Source organism: Schistocerca serialis, chromosome 2 (genome assembly GCF_023864345.2).
Source record: "Schistocerca serialis cubense isolate TAMUIC-IGC-003099 chromosome 2, iqSchSeri2.2, whole genome shotgun sequence".
Classification (NCBI taxonomy): domain Eukaryota; kingdom Metazoa; phylum Arthropoda; class Insecta; order Orthoptera; family Acrididae; genus Schistocerca; species Schistocerca serialis.
Genome location: NC_064639.1, coordinates 969,085,555 through 969,105,208, shown reverse-complemented (window position 1 = coordinate 969,105,208; position 19,654 = coordinate 969,085,555). Strand labels below are relative to the sequence as shown.

The window sequence follows — 19,654 nt, the reverse complement described above, 5'->3', positions numbered from 1 at the left end:
AAAGACACTCATAGTACCTCGAAAACTTTGACCGTCGTTTTGTCAGAGGCAGTCGAGTATCTATTGATAAGCCGAGACATGTGTTCACTTATTTTGATGCATCTTCCACTGAGCGAAGTTTCTGGGAAACCGCTTCATGGCACTTGCCGTGTTCTTCGTCAGCTAGAGAACAGACACCTGTGTCACTGACATTTGCCGATGTTCTTCATCTTGTTTTCTCACAGCATTAATCTTATATTTTATTATGTCAATCTCATATGTTATTATGTTAGCAATAAGAAGGCGGATGAGGTGCAGTGGTAACTGGATTATCATAAATCTAGAAAACTGTTTCTCGTAACGAAAACACGCAGACGGCCGCTTATGACGGTACCTGAAGCGCGCGGACCATTAAGCGTGATATTTAACCAAAATTATCTAGTCTCAGAAAACTCTGACAAAGTTCTGGAGGAGACGAAGATGTGATGTATTCTTAATGTTTCGTTCCCATAATGTGTTCACCTATCTTCGATAACAAAAAAGTTCCCGCTTGCCAAAAAAATTCAGTAACATCGACAGAAAATGCATTTTTTGTAAGCTGCCCGTATATCATCTTAATAATTTGTTGCCACACACGAAAGTAAAATCGAAATGTAGTGCAACTCTTCCAGATCATAGTGACCCCAGTTACATTTTTGTACGTTGAATAGTTTGGCTGTTTGAGCAGGTTGAATGAAATGTTAAGATTACGCGTGTGTTCTGTGCTGGACGCGGCTGACATACCCAGAAATCCTCAAGAAGCCGGGGAGGTAGCGAGGAAGAACTCCTTCCTCACGGAATATGCTTAAGATGTTTTATTGATAGGTAATTGAGAACTTTCTCAGAGAATACTCTTTTTCTCTGAGAATGTTCTCTTTTTTATTCATACCACTGTACGAATCGTTGTAGAAGACAGGATGCAAAAACGCAAGCCTACATTTATAGCATTTGTATATTTAGAGAAAGCCCTTGACAATGTTGACTGAAACACACTCTTTGAATCTGAAGGTAGCAGAGGTAAAATACTGGAAGCGGAAAATTATCTACTACTTTGTACAGGTGACAGACTGCAGGGATAAAAGTCTAAGGGTTTTAAGGGAAGAAAGAGTTATAGGCTCTTCCCGATGTTATTCAATCTGTACACTGAGCAAGCAGCAAAGGAAATTAAGGAGAAATATGGAAAGAGAATTAACGTACAGGATCAAGGAATAAAAACTTTCAGATTTCTCGATGGCACTGTTATTCTGTCAGAGACGACAATGGACCTGCAGGAGCAGTTGAACGGTATGGATAGTGTCTTGGAAAGAGTCTTGAGATGAACATCAATAAAAATAAAAGAATCTTAACAGAATGCACTCTAATTAAATTAGATGACGCAGTTATAATAGAAAATGTGACAGTAAATCCAGAAGATGAGTTTATAACTCTCCCTCTCCGACCGAGAAGGAAAGTTACAACGCTAAAGTAAATTATTTCAGAATGGAGTTATGTAGGCTCCTACTTCGCTGCCGGGATAACAGGCTCGCAATTTCTAATTCACGACCGCGTGAATGTTAGTTATTTAAGGCGTGCCAATTTTATTCGCGCTTGGACATTGGATTTCGTAGTGAAATAACGGCTGCAGGATGTGAAAGCGTATGCTAGCGTTAGTAGCGACCTGCATCAAATGCAGCAAATGGTTGATGATTGGTCATCGGTAAGCCGTTATTCCGGAAACAGTTACAATTACTGGAGAAGAGGAGATTGGTGTATTAAAGCCCTATCGACAACGAGGTCATTAGAGAAGGAGCACAAGCTCGGATTAGGGAAGGACAGAGAAGGAAGGGCTGTAACCTTTCGAAGGAACCATCCCGGCATTTGCCTTAAGCGATTTAGAGAAATCACAGAAAACCTAAATCAGGATGGCCGGACGCCGGTTTGAACTGTCGTCCTCCTGAATACGAGTCCAATTGGTTACATATTTACAGTGCCTGAAAGTCCGGTTCCACAGCTGTGAAAATGGTGATTATTCTTCTTAAAATAAACACTCATACAACATTTCCAATTAATGCAATTATTATTAACTAAGAATTACAGATGCTTACATAAGCAGTGGCCAAGGCAGGATAGAGTAGGCTAGCTGAAGAAGAAAAAGTAAAAGTATGTATCAAAACAAGTGATGAACAACTTACAAAAAATCACACATAACATTTTGTTGAATTTTGTCACAATTACTGACGTATATAGAAAAAAATCGATACATGTTACAAGTTTGAGCATCAAAATAACTGTTAATAACAGAAGTAAAGAGGATGTAAAATGCTGCTTAACAATAGCGAAAAAAGTATTTCTGATGAAGACGAATGTGTTGAAATCGAATATAAATTTAAATGCTAGAACGCCTTTGCGGAAGGCATTTGTCTTGAGTGAAGCCTTGTACGGAAGTGACGCATGGACGATAAGCAGTTAAAAACGTTGTGCTACAGAATTTTTGAAATTATATGAGTTGTCGAATAACTAATGAGGAGGTATTGAATCGAATTGGGGTAAAAAGGTAAAGGATATGTCGACCTTAAGTGAAGAGCAAAGTAGTCTCAAGATGACTAGGTAATATTCTCTCAAGATAAAGACGGTATGAAATACACGCTGAGAAATCTTAAAGAAAAGCGAAGCAATCACGGTTTGAGAATAAATCTGGATAAAATGGAGTGTTCTTATATGGGACAGGATTTTGTGAAAACTGACACAGATGAAGGAGAAATAAAATCCTGGAGAAGCTACAAATATTTAATAAGAATAACAATAGATAAGTCTAGTACAAGGGACAAGGATATTAGTTCCACAACAGCAGTGGGGATGAGAGCTATTACAGCTTTATATCGGTTAATAAGGAATAATTATATTCGGCAGCGCACTAAGAAAAGAATATTTGATAGTGTGGTGGAGAACAAAGTTCTATATGGACCTGAGATGTGGCCTGAGACAAGAAAACTTACAAAGAAAATTACAACAGTGGAAATGCACTATATGGGAAGATGTCTGCAGTTAACGAGGCAAGACAGTACACGAAATGAGGTGATATGGAGGCGAATGGATATAACGCGCTACATAACAAGAACTTTGGAGGATAGAGCCCTTCAGTGGTATGGGCACACACAGCGAATGACGAACCATAGGAGGCCAATGAAGATTTTAAACTTAGAAGCTGCACAGAAGAAGAAGGAGAGGAAGGCCAGGCCTAAGATGGGAAAAATGCCTACAGGAAGCAGGGGAAACAGAAAACTAGGATTGGTTGACTGGAACAAAAGAGCCCTGTTGGAAATCGAAAACGCCTAACTCCTACGGGGAACGCCGAGAAAGAAGAACTTTATGGCACAATTAGACTAAAATAAGGAATCGGTTGATAAGGGATTTTCAATGTTGTAACGGAAGGAGTGGGGGCTGTGGCAGTAGGAGAGTGAGCGGATGGGATAAATTGTAGAGGAAAGTAGTTATGCAGAGATGAAGGGGTTTACACAGGGTAGACTATCAAGGAGAGATGCATCATCGTCTTCGGACTGAAGACCACAAAACACACACACACACACACACACACACACACAAAGAAATGATGTGAACACGTAAAACCAAAATTAGGGAAGGAGAATGGGAAACCCGGGAGGGTTCTGGGAAGTCTTAAGGAAATCGTATACAGACACTAGTGTAGCCATTTTTAGAGCACTTATCAATAGTTTTGTGTCCTTATCAGGTAGGCACGACACCAAACGTATTCAAAGGGTGGATCCTAGGATTGTAGTGAATCAGTAGAGCCAAACGAAGCTGTTGTAGATGAGTTCGGGAAACCAGTATGAATAAATGGGAGAAAGGCTGTCCAGCGTAAAAGTCGCTACCCTCCGCCATTCACTGTACAGTTACATGTAAAGTATTTGTCTATACCCTGGAGGTAAAGGACATCATAGCCCAAAAATGTATTTGTTCAGGAGAGCCACTTTTCGATTTTTTCCAACTTTAAATGCATGTTTCTTCGTAATTAATAATAATCGCTCCACGAAACATTAAGATATTGTGAATGGCTTTATACACTTAATGGAAATACTATTTTTAATAAAACTAATCTGACAGTTTGTTGAGAACATACTGCAGTACACATTAGAGCATGGACGTTGCATTTTGGACATAAAGCCATTAGTTTTTAAAGTCAGTTACACAATTCGTAATATTTCCGTTGTTAATAAGTTGTGGTAATTATAAAAAACATGACTAGTAGTAATGGAAACACGTTTTATTAATGAATAGAATTCGTAAAGTACAAACTTTGACAGTACAGTATTACAGAGAGCAAACTAAGTTCACACTCGGCACAGTGGTTGATGGGACCGATATGTTCCTTCGCGAACTACGTGTTGTTATCATTGGGTTATTGTCAGCAAGGTAATTCCAACCCAATGATAAAGAGATTGATATTAAATATGTGGAATCATTTTGCTAGTCCTGGTACTAGTACTATTGCTCCAATTGCTCCACTCTTAAAGGAAAATATCTTCACTGGTGCTCCCATCATCCACCAACCAAGTGTCTACTTAGTTAGCACAGACAGTAGTGAGCGGGGAAAAAATTGATAAGGCACGGAACGCGGTATAACACATTTCAGTCCTCCAAGGAATCATTGTCACCATCGTCAGGATAACCTCTATTGGTGAAACCTATTCTTATAAAATGCATGTCAAACACTAGGTGCATAATGTGACAGAGAAATTAGATCATTGAAACTTCTGTTGTGATATTGGGACTGCTGCCTTCAGCCTTAAATGTGCTGGAAACCTACGCATACCATGCTCCAATCCGTCACCTCTCCTTTTCATTCTGTTGAGATCAACTGCTTTGAACTCTCTATCAAATGATGTTTTTTAATAAACCATTCCAATGTTATAGTGATTAAAATTCTTCTGGGTATTATGCTGCGTCATTGCTAAAAACTAGCAACAATAATAAACTAAAACCGACGTTTCGGCCGAATTACGACGGCCTTCCTCAGGGCCGTTGTAATTCGGCCGAAACGTCTGTTTCAGTTTATTATTGTTGCTAGTTTTTAGCAATGACGCAGCATAATACCCAGAAGAATTTTAATCACTATGACACCGGCCGCGGAAGCCTACGTTCTTACATTCCGATGTTTTCTGCCTTATGTCGAAGTGATCACAGATCGATAGACGAACGTTCGCTTCCTCAACAGTTTTTTTCTGTGAATGAATGGGGCACTTTTCTCTGTAAAGAGTGCATTAATCTGTTTAAAATATTCTTGGTCCATTTTGTGCAGGTGATAGTTTCTCGAGCTTAGGCGCACTCGTTGCTGCCTGTCCCAAGGTGTCGGGATAGTTATGTTGTTTAGTTTCTTGAGTTTCCTTTCTATTAATGCATGTATCATGTCGGCCTCTATACGTGTGTTATCTTTCAGATGGTACTTCACATTGACACATTTTATTTGCGGAAATTTTTGTATTATAAAGAAGAAACACTTCATAACAGCAATATTTTTATTTTGGCCGTAGCCATTATCTGACCGTAGTGTTATTTCGTTCACAGTACAAGTAGGGATTACACTTTATACTCATTTTAAAATAACTGATGAGATTTCCTCCCCACCTCTATCACCTTTACTTTTATCCCACATCATGCAGTGAACACTGTTGTCAGGTGAATCGAAAAGGATATAATTCATTGTCCACAGTTTACATTTGTAAAAACTTATTCCATTGGTTAGCAGTATTGTAGGCAAACAGTTCTGCATGTCGCCAACGAGAACTTTATGTATGGGGTTTGTTTTCGACACTTTGGTATCTTCATTTTTTAGATTGCATCTGATCTTTGATTCTGTAAAGAGTGAGTCATATTCGACAATGAGTTTGTTCCTGTCTGTGTGGCGTAAAGAGTTAGTTTTAAGTCTGGCCTGAAACGAATCACAATCGTCACACATATCTACATCAAGTCGCTTTAAAGAAAATTTAAATTCTTCACCAAAAATTTCAAAACATTTCCGTTTCTGGCAATAAGTTCTTCGTATGTGTTGTTGTCTCTGCAATACTGTAGGTGTAAGTGGCACATTTTTCTTTATTTAATTCGAGGCCAAGGTACTCATGTTGGGAGTTTTCCTTACATAATGCCTCTCTTAGTAAGGGATGGAAGAAATATGTTGAATAACTTTTACATAACTCAATTCTGGCGTTCTGCTTGTTGGAATATTTTTTCCTCTCTCTTCGATTGTAACATTACCCCTCTGTTGACCAGTTCACAATTGCATTATATGAAATCGTAAGGGTGTTCAAAAACATCACCTTACACACGTTTATTTTGTAATCGTTAATTGTAAAATAGTAATATAAAGTATTTTTTGGGAACATTTTGTCTTTTTCTTGCACATTCAGTACGGCTAAAATATATTGCCTTTTTACATCGAAACTTTTTTCTTTGTCCCAATGTTGTTGTTGTTGTTGTTGTGGTCTTCAGTCCTGAGACTGGTTTGATGCAGCTCTCCATGCTACTCTATCCTGTGCAAGCTTCTTCATCTCCCAGTACCTCCTGCAACCTACATTCTTCTGAATCTGCTTAGTGTATTGATCTCTTGGTCTCCCTCTACGATTTTTACCCTCCACGCTGCCCTCCAATGCTAAATTTGTGATCCCTTGATGCCTCAAAACATGTCCTACCAACCGATCCCTTCTTCTAGTCAAGCTGTGCCACAAACTTCTCTTCTCCCCAATCCTATTCAACACCTCCTCATTAGTTACGTGATCTACCCAACTAACCTTCAACATTCTTCTGTAGCACCACATTTCAAAAGCTTCTATTCTCATTTTGTCCAAACTATTTATTGTCCATGTTTCACTTCCATACATGGCTGCACTCCATACAAATACTTTCAGAAACGACTTCCTGACACTTAAATCTATACTCGATGTTAACAAATTTCTCTTCTTCAGAAACGATTTCCTTGCCATTGCCAGTCTACATTTTATATCCTCTCTACTTCGACCATCATCAGTTATTTTACTCGCTAAATAGCAAAACTCCTTTACTACTTTAAGTGTCTCATTTCCTAATCTAATCCCCTCAGCATCACCCGATTTAATTTGACTACATTCCATTATCCTCGTTTTGCTTTCATTGATGTTCATCTTATATCCTCCTTTCAAGACACTGTCCATTCCGTTCAACTGCTCTTCCAAGTCCTTTGCTGTCTCTGACAGAATTACAATGTCATCGGCGAACCTCAAAGTTTTTACTTCTTCTCCATGAATTTTAATACCTACTCCGAGTTTTTCTTTTGTTTCCTTTACTGCTTGCTCAATATACAGATTGAATAACATCGGGGAGAGGCTACAGCCCTGTCTCACTCCTTTCCCAACAACTGCTTCCCTTTCACGCCCCTCGACTCTTATAACTGCCATCTGGTTTCTGTACAAATTGTAAATAGCCTTTCGCTCCCTGTATTTTACCCCTGCCACCTTCAGAATTTGAAAGAGAGTATTGCAGTTAACGTTGTCAAAAGCTTTCTCTAAGTCTACAAATGCTAGAAACGTAGGTTTGCCTTTTCTTAATCTTTCTTCTAAGATAAGTCGTAAGGTTAGTATTGCCTCACGTGTTCCAACATTTCTACGGAATCCAATCTGATCTTCCCCGAGGTCCGCTTCTACCAGTTATTCCATTCGTCTGTAAAGAATTCGTGTTAGTATTTTGCAGCTGTGACTTATTAAACTGATAGTTCGGCAATTTTCACATCTGTCAACACCTGCTTTCTTTGGGATTGGAATTATTATATTCTTCTTGAAGTCTGTGGGTATTTCGCCTGTCTCATACATCTTGCTCACCAAATGGTAGAGTTTTGTCATGACTGGCTCTCCCAAGGCCATCAGTAGTTCTAATGGACTGTTGTCTACTCCCGGGGCCTTGTTTCGACTCAGGTCTTTCAGTGCTCTGTCAAACTCTTCACGCAGTGTCTTATCTCCCATTTCATCTTCATCTACATCCTCTTCCATTTCCATAATATTGTCCTCAAGTACATCGCCCTTGTATATACCCTCTATATACTCCTTCCACCTTTCTGCCTTTCCTTCTTTGCTTAGAACTGGGTTGCCATCTGAGCTCTTGATATTCATACAAGTGATTCTCTTCTCTCCAAAGGTCTCTTTAATTTTCCTGTAGGCAGTATCTATCTTACCCCTAGTGAGACAAGCCTCTACATCCTTACATTTGTCCTCTAGCCATCCCTGCTTAGCCATTTTGCACTTCCTGTCGATCTCATTTTTGAGATGTTTGTATTCCTTTTTGCCTGCTTCATTTACTGAATTTTTTTCTCCTTTCATCAATTAAATTCAATATTTCTTCTGTTACCCAAGGATTACTACTAGCCCTCGTCTTTTTACCTACTTGATCCTCTGCTGCCTTCACTACTTCATCCCTCAGAGCTACCCATTCTTCTTCTACTGTATTTCTTTCCCCCATTCCTGTCAATTGTTCCCTTATGCTCTCCCTGAAACTCTCTACAACCTCTGGTTCTTTCAGTTTATCCAGGCCCCATCTCCTTAAATTCCCGCCTTTTTGCAGTTTCTTCAGTTTCAATCTGCAGTTCATAACCAATAGATTGTGGTCAGAATCCACATCTGACCCTGGAAATGTCTTACAATTTAAAACCTGGTTCCTAAATCTCTGTCTTACCATTATGTAATCTATCTGATACCTTTTAGTATCTCCAGGATTCTTCCAGGTATACAACCTTCTTTCATGATTATTGAACCAAGTGTTAGCTATGATTAAGTTATGCTCTGTGCAAAATTCTGCAAGGCGGCTTCCTCTTTCATTTCTTCCCCGCAATCCATATTCACCTACTATGTTTCCTTCTCTCCCTTTTCCTACTGATGAATTCCAGTCACCCATGACTATTAAATTTTCATCTCCCTTCACTACCTGAATAATTTCTTTTATCTCGTCATACATTTCATCAATTTCTTCATCATCTGCAGAGCTAGTTGGCATATAAACTTGTACTACTGTAGTAGGCATGGGCTTTGTGTCTATCTTGGCCACAATAATGCGTTCACTATGCTGTTTGTAGTAGCTAACCCGCACCCCTATTTTTTTATTCATTATTAAACCTATTCCTGCAATACCCCTACTTGATTTTGTATTTATAACCCTGTAATCACCTGACCAAAAGTCTTGTTCCTCCTGCCACCGAACTTCACTAATTCCCACTATATCTAACTTTAAACTATCCATTTCTCTTTTTAAATTTTCTAACCTACCTGCCCGATTAAGGGATCTGACATTCCACGCTCCGATCCGTAGAATGCCAGTTTTCTTTCTCCTGATAACAACGTCCTCTTGAGTGGTCCCCGCCCGGAGATCCGAATGGGGTACTATTTTACCCAAGAGGACGCCATCATCATTTAATCATACAGTAAAGCTGCATGTCCTCGGGAAAAATTACGGCTGTAGTTTCCCCTTGCTTTCAGCCGTTCGCAGTACCAGCACAGCAAGGCCGTTTTGGTTAATGTTACAAGGCCAGATCAGTCAATCATCCAGACTGTTGCCCCCGCAACTACTGAAAAGGATGCTGCCCCTCTTCAGGAACCACATGTTTGTCTGGCCTCTCAACAGATACCCCTCCGTTGTGGTTGCACCTACGGTACGGCCATCTGTATCGCTGAGGCACGCAAGCCTCCCCACCAACGGCAAGGTCCATGGTTCATGGGGGAAGGGTTTGTCCCAATATACTTTTGTCCCAACATACTTTAAAAATATCTGTTGTTTTCAACGTTAGATAAACCCTCGTAACATTTCAAACGGCATGAGCATGTTGGCTTCATAATCCTCGCGCCTACTGTTTCACCTTTTTTGTTGATATACTCTCTATCTGCAGCTAACTTTTGTTTAGGTGTATCGCATAACTAGGCGTCAGAGTTTCCCACCCACATTCTTTACTGTTGTACAATAGATGTTCTGGTTTGTTTTCTGCGGGGGTCTTCGTTCCTGGGAGCTTAACTCATGTAACTCGTCCTCGCTTGTCAGATATAAGTCATTCTTGGCAGTAACTTTCTTTCTTACCTTGCACGTTGCAGATGGGTTAAAAGGATCGGAATCTGAGGAGCTTGCAACCGTGTTTGGTACATAATCTTTGTCCATGTCCGATTCATGATGTTTGCCCACGTCAAAATCGTCAACTTTGTTGTTCCTTAACCGATTGTCTTCCATGCCCCCTCCCATTCATATCGTTCTTCCAGCTCATATGCCCCGTGTGAATCTGGAATGCGAAAGAAGCAAATAATAATAAACAACCGAAATACATTCACTTTTCACATTCAAAAAATAGTAAGTTAATGGTTAGTAGACCTAAGTCAAATGGAAAGAAGTTTAAGAATCTTCGTCTGGGGCACAAGATACACGGCGAGAAGACTAAGTTGTAACAAAGCAAGCTGCGTTTCGAGAGTAACATTAGCTAAGGATACACAACGCAACAAGAAAATAAACTTAATGATTGTTGAAATATACGAAACCTGTAAACTGACCTAATGTTCAAGTAATAAAATTCAGTGCTCGTTTGTGTATGCATAAAAGTCTGTTTCCTTTGTTATTTGATGGACTTTTTTCTCAGAGGTCCACGAGATTTATGTTTAGGCTCCATTTCTCCGCAAAAACTGTCTACTCAATCAAAAGTAAGGCTTAATTATCACATCAAGGGTTATCATACCATTCTGATAACATCGGATGGCTATCTGCATAGTTCCCATCCAATTCACTAGTCTTGTAAACTACCCTCTTACGTAGAGGTATACAACACTAAGTGCACATGCTATTTTGTGTCTCTTGCATTTAAAGAGGCAAACAAAGCCATGTCCGCTTGGTGTTCTTTACCTCAAACGAAACCGGACATTGCTTCATTTTCCAAAGATCTACCTCTGTTATTTACAGTAACTGGAAATAGTGGTTCAAATGGCTCTGAGCAGTATGGGACTCAACTGCTTAGGTCATTAGTCCCCTAGAACTTAGAACTAGTTAAACCTAACTAACCTAAGGACATCACAAACATCCATGCCCGAGGCAGGATTCGAACCTGCGACCGTAGCGGTCTTGCGGTTACAGACTGCAGCGCCTTTAACCGCACGGCCACTTCGGCCGGCTGGAAATAGTGCTTTATGCGTTTGTATAATACGATGTGGTGCTAACTCATTTAAAAACTGGATATATGTCCTTATCTCCGAGTACAGATATGCAGAAGCACATTCTCAGACAGGCTTCAACAATTATGACGAAAATCGCAGGTTTAAGTCTCCATCATCAGGGGCATTTACGTGGTTTAATGAGACATGTATGTGTTGCGTAAACGTTTCTGAAGCAGCCTGTGGCAATGTCCTCTGTAGCATAAGTGAAATTCACACTTGATAATTACGATTTTGGTTTTCAGCGGCTACAACACTGAAGTACACCAGGCAATTCCATGATATTTCGCACACAGTGGTCAGCGATTACAGAAATTTTACTGGTAGTGTTTCCTGGCGTGACTGTGAGGTGCTTCCTTTCAATTCATGTATCAGATACTAGTCACACTATTGATCTATTTACTTTTCTATGCATGAGTTACATATTTTCGAAACACTGATTTGGTTATTATAACGACGCTATTAAGAAACTGTCAATGTGTTTGATGTTTCTGAAAACAACAGTCAGTATTCATATTTAAATAGTCGTGTATGTTAACGATGAGTTAATGCCCACAACTGATTTGCTTCCAAATAGTAGTGCAATTTGTTGATTAATCGCCAGTAGTAATCGCAATGTCGTCATTTCGTTGTGTTCTAATTATCCCCTCGTAAAATCACAGTTAAATTATTGAGAACTATTTTACAATGAAACGAGAGAATACCCAACAGTAGTGCTTGCATTTGGATATTATTCACGAAATCACAGAAAACACTGAACTCAATGCAACGTAGTTTCGAGAGTGAAAATTTTTCTGAAATAATTTTCTGCGTGGCTTATCATCGGACTTGTAATGGAATTGTCATTCTTCATCCCACTTACTTGAGAAAGTCGCTAGAGAAAGTGTAAAACCGTTTTACTTGCTATGAAAATTTTACAAGTAGAGAAATTTGTAGCTGTTAATCATGTACCATACTTTTACATAAGGTAAAAATATATGCCCCGGGTGAGGATCGAACTCACGACCTTAAGATTATGAGACTTACGCGCTGCCTACTGCGCTACCGAGGCCCAGCGTAAAATTTGCACTGATATGATACTTCAATGCAATATTGCCATCATGAATGCATTAGTTTCATGTTGTAATGGTTACATAATAATAAAGATGTAACAGCCTGAAGCTATATTCTGAAGAAAGACGCTTGTAGATATAACTCACCACTTTTGTTAAAAATATTGTAACCAGTATTTCAACATTGTGAAGCCATATCGTTAAAAAGTACATCTGTTACATGCTGTGTACACATGAAATTATTGTTATTAGTATTGTCAGTGCTCATACGGGTGTGTATGTGTGTGTGAAATGTGTGAAAAAGTGAGATCCGACGACCCTAACTAATGCAAATGATGCTTATGCCGATCTTTAACTTGCGTCAGTACAGTATCGGAACACGGTATCAGCGTTTCGTGTTACTACTAGTCATAATGTAGTTAGTCATTACTAACAGCATTTTCAAATCATAATCTTCTGTGCTGGAGCATTCCGAGAGTAGATCGTTAATCTCATCTCAAAATGCGTGAGGTCTATGCGTCAATGACTTAACAGGAATTTAAACAGGGGTGTAGTACTGATGACCAACACAGAATTTCGATTGCAACTCAGATTTAGCCTGTATTCGACAAATCGTACACATTGTTTAGTTATGAGGACATTAGTCACAGTGTGCTGAGAACAGTATCTGTGTAACTGCCAGATACGTCAGTTTTTCTGTGTATCTTTATCAAACAGCATCAGTATTACTCATCACACATTGAAAACTTCCCAGAATTTCCACAGACAAGTCATCTTCATGTATTCAGTAAAATACGCAGCAGATAGCGTTTACATGTATTGTTACTTGAATAAAACGTTCTCCCGAATATTTTACTAAAAGAGCACACACAAAAATATTTTGTCTCTTGTCGCTTCCACTCTCGAAAATCAGATGTGATTTTTGGTCTATGTGTGGCTCGTTATGCGAATGACATTTACCTCTTTCAGGCACAGGAATATGAGACAAATTTCGACGCTTACTGCAGAAGACTTCTATGTGTTGAACAATATTATTAAAAAACTTGTGGAACGTTCTACAGTTACATAAGAATAAGAAAGAACATTAACAGAAATTACGAAGTTTTTCGAAACTGTGTATCACCAGTTTTTAGGTTATGTGCTAGTGTTGGATGTTAAGATTTATTCTCGCAGAAATGAGGAACCTGCCGCGTATAGCATTTCAAGCAGCATGCTAGTCTTAAGAGGCAAAACTTTTACTCCTAAGCGATGATACATCTAGTACGCAAAACTTGAACTTAGATGATAAGAGACATCTGAAATGGTCGCCCACCGTAGACAAAAATGATTTAACTTGTACATAACTCTTCTCACCCACATTTGGCATGCAGCTGGCATGCAATCTGGAAAGTCTTCACTACAAACTGTATCTTCGTCTGGTAAACCTGGAGATATTTCAGAATAGCCACTGTCTCATCTTTCAGTACTTCCCTACACTAATTCATGATATACTGAAATTTAAAATATCCCAAATTACATATATGGAGTTCATTTACCATCTCGTGCAATTTTACAGCACAACAATGCACGAAATGTGTAACACTATTCGATGTCCCACGCAGTATCTAACGTAGTGGAGCAAAGTTAATGCATGGTGTTACATATTCATTCATAAAATAGCCGTCTTCTGCAGATTTTGGATTCTACGGTGATTCTGAAGGTATATAAGTCATTGTCTTACCTGTAGTAAACAGCTGGATCGACAGTGTATCACATAACAACGGAAACGATACGCACTCGGTCGCACTGGGCGAAAACTAGCAATACTGTGCACACAATGGGAAATAACAATCGCCACAGACGGACTATACGGAGAAGGGTTACTTCTGACCTCTCTCGGTCGTAGTGGCAACTACCACATTACGCATCAGACTTGAAATTTTACAAATCATTTTTTTTCCTCGTTTTTAGTGGATTATTAGACATATTCGTACACTGAGACAGAACAATGTGAAAAACAAATGTTGTATACAGTAATTGAACACATACGGAGTGATTTCAAATGAAGCCACCGTGCATGAAATGTCGTTACTTCTGGTGAAAAGGTAAAATGCAGGTCATTTCTGCAGTTGATCATAGGACTATTTGACAGAGACCACACTCCATCAGCTTCTGTAATGTTCCATTTTTGTGCTACAGTGTACACAGTAGCTTAAGGTGTCAAATATTGGTAGATGCTTTGCTTCTCTTGCGTGTTTTCCAACCGGAACAAACAGTTTGAAATTTTTGTTTTTGCTAATGGTTCTTCGCTCTCACTCTCTGAAATAATGCAAGGCAACAATGCATTATCGCCACTTCCATTGCGCCGGCCGAAGTGGCCGTGCGGTTCTAGGCGCTGCAGTCTGGAACAGCGAGACCGCTACGGTCGCAGGTTCGAATCCTGCCTCGGGCAAGGATGTGTGTGATGTCCTTAGGTTAGTTAGGTTTAACTAGTTCTAAGTTCTAGGGGACTAATGACCTCAGAAGTTGAGTCCCATAGTGCTCAGAGCCATTTGAACCATTTTGAACTTCCATTGCTGCTGTCAATCTGAATCGTAATCAGAAGAAATCCCTTCCATAAGGCACACCAGAATATTGACACCAGATGTGCAACAATGTTGTTGTTGTTGTGGTCTTCAGTCCTGAGACTGGTTTGATGCAGCTCTCCATGCTAGTCTATCCTATGCAAGCTCCTTCATCTCCCAGTACCTACTGCAACCTACATCCTTCTGAATCTCCTTAGTTTATTCATCTCTGGGTCTCCCTCTACGATTTTTACCCTCGTCACTGCCGTCCAATGCTAAATTTGTGATCCCTTGATGCCTCAAAAGATGTCCCACCAACCGATCCCTTCTTCTAGTCAAGTTGTGCCACAAACTTCTCTTCTCCCCAATCCTATTCAATACCTCCTCATTAGTTACGTGATCTACCCACCTAATCTTCGACATTATTCTGTAGCACCACATTTCAAAAGCTTCTATTCTCTTCTTGTCCAAACTATTTGTCGTCCATGTTTCACTTCCATACATGGCTAAACTCCATACAAATACTTTCATAAAAGACTTCCTGACACTTAAATCTATACTCGATGTTAACAAATTTCTCTTCGTCAGAAACGCTTTCCTTGCCATTGCCAGTCTACATTTTATATCCTCTCTACTTCGAACATCATCAGTTATTTTGCTCCCCAAATAGCAAAACTCCTTTACTACTTAAAGTGTCTCATTTCCTAGTCTTATTCTCTCAGCATCACCCGACTTAATTCGATTACATTCCATTACCCTCGTTTTGCTTTTGTTGATGTTCATTTTATATCCTCCTTTCAAGACACTGTCCATTCCGTTCAACTGCTCTTCCAAGTCCTTTGCTGTCTCTGACAGAATTACAATGTCATCGGCGAACCTCAAAGTTTTTATTTCTTCTCCCTGGATTTTAATACCTACTCCGAATTTTTCTTTTGTTTCCTCTACTGCTTGCTCAATATACAGATTGAATAACATCGGGGAGAGGCTACAAACCTGTCTCACCCCCTGCTTCCGTTTCATGCCCCTCGACTCTTATAACTGCCATCTGGTTTCTGTACAAATTGTAAATAGCGTTTCGCTCCCTGTACTTTACCCCTGCCACCTTCAGAATTTGAAAGAGAGTATTCCACTCAACATTATCAAAAGCTTTCTCTAAGTCTACAAATGCTAGAAACGTAGGTTTGCCTTTCCTTAATCTTCCTTCTAAGATAAGTCGTAAGGTCAGTATTGCCTCAAGTGTTCCAACATTTCTACGGAATCCAAACTGATCTTCCCCGAGATCGGCTTCTACCAGTTTTTCCATTCGTCTGTAAAGAATTCGCGTTAGTATTTTGCAGCTGTGACTTATTAAACTGATAGTTCGGTAATTTTCACATCTGTCAACACCTGCTTTCTTTGGGATTGGAATTATTATATTCTTCTTGAAGTCTGAGGATATTTCGCCTGTCTCGTACATCTTGCTCACCAGATGGTAGAGTTTTGTCAGGACTGGCTCTCCCAAGGCCTTCAGTAGTTCTAATGGAATATTGTCTACTCCCGGGGCCTTGTTTCGACTTAGGTCTTTCAGTGCTCTGTCAAACTCTTCATGCAGTATCGTATCTCCCATTTCATCTACATCTACATCCTCTTCCATTTCCATAATATTATCCTCAGGTACATCGCCGTTTTATAGACCCTCTATATACCCCTTCCACCTTTCTGCTTTCCCCTCTTAGAACTGGGTTTCCATCTGAGCTCTTGATATTCATACGAGTGCAACAGTACATCATCTGAAATTGGAAATACAGCCTGTCACAGCTACTTACGTTGTCCTTAGAGCTGCAGTGGTTTCAAAACAAACCGCCACAATAATTATGAAAATAACTAGATAAATTTAATTATTACCGCTACACGCAGTGTATAAATTTGAACAGGACAGTTTTCTTCAACTATACATGCGCAAAACAAGCGTTACAAACATAAACGCAATCACAATTTTAAAACGAACATACTCGAATTGTATTTAAAAATGGCTGCTATGTTTGCTCATCTAACTGCTAAGATTCGAAACATATGATGATGTTCAAGCCATAGCCGCTTCTGCGCAGCATCTTCTGGAGATGTAAAAGATGGTTGCAGGTGTAGCAGCTGTGCATGTGCCACGAAATGAGAAAATGCTACTAGGTGGCTTCAGACAGAACCACATGGTCTGAAAGGGCTAACGGTTGGATCGACAAACATACCTTCGTGCTGGATGAGTCAGGACTTCCCAATTAAGTGGTATGTTTTTTGTACCAGCATGCGTTTAAGTAAGGGGGAATGGTGCAATATAAATTGTACCATCTAACCTAAAGCAGTTAAATAATAACCATTAATTTGAATCAAGTATTTCGGACCAGTTCTCTTCACAGATAAAAGTCTGAGAACGTTAAAAGTCTTTCGTTCTGTCAAAGACTAAACGTGCGTAACAGAGGAAAAAAGTGTTAAACTTTGCTGTTCTGAAACACTATGTAAAGAAATTAACTTGGAAATATACTACATAAAAAACCGTATCACAAATACGATAATGTGCACAAGAGCTAAAATTTATTCCTAAAAATAGCCCTCCATTTTGCATTCTTGTAAACAGCCCATGAAACACAAACCACATTTTGTAGGCTAAGGTTATTCCACAATTTCATGCAACAGAAGTTAAATTTTAAATTTAAATGTAAATTCTTTGAGCTGTATAAAACATCAAAGAAGAAATATGGACTTTTGTTGTAAGTAAAGAACCAGCGATAAATTTAAAGACAACCCTATATTTCCATACATCAAATAATAAAATATCCAGTACAGATAAACCATATAGTTGTGTGCTATGGAACAGTGCCGAATTTAAAGAAGTAATCATACATTTTCGCGCACAATGGCACATTTCTTTTGCCAGATGTGTGAAGGTTGTATCTGTGCCCTTTACAACTAAGCATTTTTCTAAAATCTTAAATGAATCCCTAAACAGAATAAGCAGATTGGCCTCATCACTAAGAATATTTAGTGCAGCCAGTAATGTGTTTCTGTTTTACCACTTATTACGGTGTGCTGTTAGACGGTTATCCAAATAAGGGGAACAAGTTCTTCATACAGTTCATAATATCTGTGTTAGTTATGTGAGATGTTGCTGGCATGTGCCGTTGATATGAATCCATTTCCTTTGCGTATCGAGACGACACTGACAGTTCCTAATAATATCCGTACAATGATGAAACCCTCTTCTTGGGACAGCTTTTTCGACTATAAACAAAAAATAATAATAGGTTTTCGGTTTTGAGGAGTCACCCTATTTAAGCTTTTTCGATCGTATGACCAGTGATTTAAAATGCCTACCAGACAGCAAAGTTCCGTTTAAAAAGAAACTGAAAAAGAAGAAACTTAAAAAGATTTTTCCATGATTCCCGCAATTCCGTAGTCGAATTTTTGTTCAGAAGCGTGCGGTGGGGCATTACTTCTTGCGTCATAGAATTTAAAATGCCTTCCAGCCAACAAACGTATATGTAAAGAGGAACTGAAAAAGATTTATCACGGTTCTCGCAATTGCGTGTACGTATTTTTGTTCAGAAACCTGTCGTATTTAGGGTACGTACTGTGCAACAGAGTAACAAACATGCCTGCTTGTTTAGTATCGTTACACTGTTGATCATCAGTTGCTAGTGAATTGTTTATGACCTACAAGTATGATATCGGATTTTTTAACTGAATAGTGCTTCATATAAGAGTAGGTACGTATACAGGGTGAGTCACCTAACATTACCGCTGGATATATTTCGTAAACCACATCAAATACTGACGAATCGATTCCACAGTCCGAACGTGAGGAGAGGAGCTAGTGTAATTCGTTAATACAAACCATACAAAAATGCACGGAAGTATGTTTTTTAACACAAACCTACGTTTTTTTAAATGGAACCCCGCTAGTTTTGTTAGCACATCTGAACATATAAACAAATACGTAATCAGTGCCGTTTCTTGCATTGTAAAATGTTAATTACATCCGGAGATATTGTAACCTGAAGTTGACGCTTGAGTACCACTCCTCCGCTGTTCGATCGTGTGTATCGGAGAGCACCGAATTACGTAGGGATCCAAAGGGAACGGTGATGGACCTTAGGTACAGAAGAGACTGGAACAGCACATTACGTCCACATGCTAACACCTTTTTATTGGCCTTTTTCACTGACGCACATGTACATTACCATGAGAGGTGAGGTACACGTACACACGTGGTTTCCGTTTTCAATTACGGAGTGGAATAGAGTGTGTCCCGATACGTCAGGCCAATAGATGTTCAATGTGGTGGTCATCATTTGCTGCACGCAATTGCAATCTCTGGCGTAATGAATGTCGTACACGGCGCAGTATATCTGGTGTAATGTCGCCGCAGGCTGCCACAATACGTTGTTTCATATCCTCTGGGGTTGTAGGCACATCACGGTACACATTCTCCTTTAACGTACCCCACTAGTGCTAGCGCTCGTCTTAATGACAGCGACAGTAAAATTACTCTCCTGATCTGAGTCCGGATCGAAAGTTCTTCACCCTTGTAAAATATAGGATACCGAAGCTGATAAAAATCAGTAACCTTCCTGATAGTAGTATGAAGAATGTTAAGCATGCCTCCGAAATAACATGCAGGGTGTTTATAAATGAAGTCCAGAGGTGTAAGATCAGGAGAACGGGCTGGCCAATTTATGCGTCCTCCACGTCCTATGAAACGCCCGTCGAACATCCTGTCAAGGGTCAGCCTAATGTTAATTGCGGAATGTGCAGGTGCACCATCATGCTGATACCACATACGTCGACGCGTTTCCAGTGTGACATTTTCGAGCAACGT

At 39.5% G+C, this 19,654-nt stretch overlaps 1 non-coding gene across 1 annotated transcript; it reads right to left on the bottom strand.

Moving 5' to 3' along the window:
• Window positions 1-12,188: 12,188 nt before the first annotated feature.
• Trnam-cau (transfer RNA methionine (anticodon CAU)) lies at window positions 12,189-12,261 on the bottom strand. Its single transcript has one exon. It is a non-coding gene; the product is annotated as a tRNA-Met (tRNA).
• Between the last annotated feature and the right edge of the window lie 7,393 nt (window positions 12,262-19,654).